Source organism: Monopterus albus, unplaced genomic scaffold, assembly GCF_001952655.1.
Source record: "Monopterus albus unplaced genomic scaffold, M_albus_1.0 scaffold226.1, whole genome shotgun sequence".
Taxonomy (NCBI): Eukaryota; Metazoa; Chordata; class Actinopteri; order Synbranchiformes; family Synbranchidae; genus Monopterus; species Monopterus albus.
The window spans coordinates 40,488-44,797 of NW_018128106.1; positions in this window are offsets into that span (position 1 = coordinate 40,488).

The following is a 4,310-nucleotide window of genomic DNA, read 5'->3' on the forward strand; positions in this document are numbered from 1 at the left end:
CCTCCTGCTACGGCTTCTGCGTCTTCTCCTGCTGCTGCTTTTTTTTTTTTTTAATGTTTTTATTAAGCAAAAATGTAGAACAGTACAGAGTTTCACATTACAAATCGTTGCAATAGATGTATAACAGCGGATTTAGAGTATAATATGACAAAATTAGGCATATAAAAAGGAGGTGAAAAAGAACAATAACATCAAATAAGTGAGAACAAAGAAAAGAAAATACAAGGAGGTAAAGCTATTCAGATATAAAATTAAAATGTTTAAGCAGGTCAATGGTTTTGGTTCGTTTCTTGTTGGGGTGGTTTGATTGTAACAGTAAATGGAAGTAGTTGTTGAGATCAGAGTGTTTAAAGGTTGAAAAGGATGGTGATTTTTTCAGAAATTTCATTTTATGGATGAAGAATTTGGCCAAAATAATGAAAAGATTAATAACAAATTTTTCATTGCTAGAGAAATGAGGCTTGTCAAAAATTAATAATATATTATATTCTTTAAGTACAATTTCCTTTCCAAGATAATTTTTGAGATCAAAACAGAAGTCAGTCCAAAATACTGTTACATGTGCACACTGAAAAAAAAGATGTTCTAAAGTTTCTAGCTCATTGTTGCAAAAGGAGCATTTTTCTTCTATGTTTGGAATGTATTTACAAATAATAGAGTTTACTGGGTAAAATTTATGTAAGATTTTAAAGAAAAGTTCTTTAGTTTTGTTGGACAAGACAAATTTGTAGGGCAAAGTAAAAACAGTGTTCCATGTTCTTCCACCAAGAGTCTGGTGTGGCCATTTATGTTTAACAGCTGTTGTTGTTCTTGGAATGAGGGAGTTTCTTATAAAGATGTTGTTGAATCTTTTATCAAAGATAGAAGTGCCATTAACAGCAATATCTAAATTGATAGAGTTGTGCGTGTTTGAGCAGGAGCGTGCTAAACTGAGAATGCCAGACGGAAGTGCATTAATAACAGTATTAAACTCATGCTGGGAAACAGGGAACCTGTACTTAGCTATGAAGTTCTCATATGATAACAGAACTCCATCACAATTAAACAGTTGTTTTACAAGTGCAATGTTATTTTTAAACCAGTTTTCAAAGAACAAGGATTTGTTGTTGTAAGTGATAATGGCATTATTCCATAAGAAATATTTATGAGGAGAGTAGTTGTGCTTGTACAGTAGAGACCAGCTCATAAGTGCTGATTTATGGAAGTTGGAGAGTTTGACTGGGAGCTTGCCCACAGCGAAGGGACACATTAATAAGAAATTAAGACCACCAACCTTTTTAAAAAGGAAATTTGGGATGATATTCCACATGCTATCTGGATCTTTTAGAAATCTTTTGATCCAATTGATTTTAATAATATGGTTAAATGAAGAAAAGTCTAAAACATTGAGCCCTCCCTCTGTAAGAGTTAAACACATAATTTCCTTTTTAACCTTGTGTGGTTTATTTTTCCAAATGAAATCAAAAAGAAGTCTGTCTAAGCAAGATGTCTTCTGTTTGGTGACATTAATTGAGGAAAAAAAGATATGAGGCTCTTGACAGTCCCTCTGCTTTGCTGAGTAGGACTCTACCATATAGAGATAAATCTCTGGCTAACCAAGAGTTGAATTACATTTTGACTGATGAGATCAAAGGGTCCAAATTATCATTCACATCTTATCATCTTTTGTGATCATAATTCCTAAATATTTCACTGTGTGTTTTACTGGGATATTATATAATTCAGTTTCTACGAGGTCTTTAAGAGCAAAGATCTCACATGTACTTAAATTGAGGTTGCGGCCAGACACTTCAGAGAAGTTTTTTACAACAGATAAAGCATGAGAGACTTCAGTTTTACTTTCTAGAAATAAAGTAGTCATCAGCTAGTTGCGAAATTTTTATTTGCCTACCATTGAAGCTGATGCCTTTAAAGGGATGCTGATTTATTAATAAATTAAGAACTTCGCCTACTAGTAAGAAAAGGTAAGGAGAAATAGGACAGCCCTGGCGAATGCCTCTCTTAATGTCAAATCTGGGTGATGTGCCAAAGGGCAGCTTCACAGAGCTGTTGTTACCATTATATAAGGTTTTGATAGCTTTAATGAACTATCAAATCTGATGAAGCTTAAGGTATCAAAAATTAAACTGGGCGATACTGTGTCAAAGGCTTTTTGAAAGTCCAAGAATAAGATTAAAGGATTGCCATCAAGAAGATCTTTATAGTTGACTAAAACGATGACTAGCCGAATATTATTGGAGATATGCCGACCACTTATGAATCCACATTGGGAGTCATGAATAATTTCATTAAGACCAGATTTTAAACGCTTTGCCAATATGGAGGCAAAAATGTTATAGTCATTGTTAAGGAGTGTGATGGGTCTCCAATTATCAATAAGTAAGGGGTCTTTCTTAGTTTTGAGGATCAAGGTGATAAGTCCTTGTCTCAAAGATGGTGGTAACTCTCCCTTGCTAACAGCTTCGTTATAGACAGTGTAGAAAGAAATTCTTGATAAAATGATATCGTGCTATGTTATGTATTTGCAAAACGGTTCAAATAATTGTTTAATCTGTTTGACCTTTTTAAAGATTTGACCTGTGGACATGAAATGCTGTGTGAGTAGGTGCAGAGAGACTCAGAACAGCAGGAAGTCATGCAGATACATACTGAGATGACTAAACTGTCTGCACGAGAATTGTGTGTGGGTGTAAGGTCTGATTGTCTTGGCTTTAGATTATCAACATTTATCAACATTATATGAAATGCGTGGCCTTATAGGATTGACATTATAATCTGCATTAGCAAATATATCTACATGTTTACTTTAGTGTCATATGCTTTATGATTTACTTTAGTTTTAACCAGTTCACTTGTCTTTAAGAATATAGGAGACATGTGTAAGGCTGTAAGAGTAGACAGGAAACCACATACAGGAAGTAGACCACGAGGCAAAAATTTTATAGTCATTGTTAAGGAGTGTAATGGGTCTTCAATTATCAATAAGTAAGGGGTCTTTCTTAGTTTTGAGGATCAAGGTGATAAGCCCTTGTCTCAAAGATGGTGGTAATTCTCCCTTGCTAACAGCTTCATTATAGACAGCCAATAAAAATTCAGCAATTTGGTTTGCAAATACTTTATAGAATTCAGCAGAAAGCCCATCATTACCTGGTGATTTATTGTTTTTTAAATTTTTTATGCCTGAAAAAATTTCCTCTAAGGTTAGCTTTTTGGAACATTCTCTACTAAAATTAGGGCTTGTTGTTTTTGCATTTAAGACTGAATTCAGGATGTAAGAACTATCATGTGAATCATTAAGTTTATATAAATTAGCAAAGAAATTAGCAATGTATTTAGAGATGACATTGGAATCATCGCATATAGAGTCTTCAATTTTCAGCTTGGTTATGAAGTTCACTTCTGCATTACGTTTTTCTAGATTGAAAAAATATCTACTGTTCTTCTCCCCCTCCTCTAACCATTTTCGTCGTGAGCGCACAAAGGCTCCCTTTGCCCTTTCTGCATAAATTTCGTCTAGTTCTTGTTGTAATTTCTCTAAGATTATATCCTGATTTATATAGTTGGAAGTAACCATACTTAGGGCTGAGATGTCACTAATTATCTTCTCTATTCTGGACCGCTTTTCAGTAGCATGTTTTTTGCCATAAGAAACTGCCAGTTTTCTGATTTCAAATTTTAAAAGTTCCCAGTATCTACCATATTCCCCGTTTGCTACAGCCTTCTTCCAGAACTTTTCAATTAGGCATGCAATATCTGTGATCAACTGTTCATTTTTTAAAAGAACATTATTGAGCTTCCAATAACCCACATTTTTCCTATTAATACAGACAGTACTTATATTTAGACTTAATTTAATTGCTCTATGATCTGTCATAATGGCAGGGGCAATTTCTACCTTATTTACATTAGGTTCTAGTTCTGATGAGATCAGCCAAAAATCAATTCTTGATTGTAATGTCAAGTTTTTGTTTGCCCATGAGAATTGTCTAATTGAAGCATTTTGTTATGATTTATGGCAGAATATCTCTGTATTCATCACCTCCAAAATTCATTATTTCCTTGCTGTGAAATGGGAACGTGTTTTATTTGGTCTATATAACAATAATAGAAATGAAAGTGACAAGCTACATTTAATTAATTTTGATTTGATTTTGATTTGATTTGATTTATTCTTTCAAGCATATAAGCATATTTTATTCTACTTATGGCAAAATTTTATATTCACAAATGCAAATTCACTAAATCTAAACCCTTCTTCCCTGCCCTGTTATGCGAAATTAAAAATTATTTTTCTTCCATCCTGAAAAGTG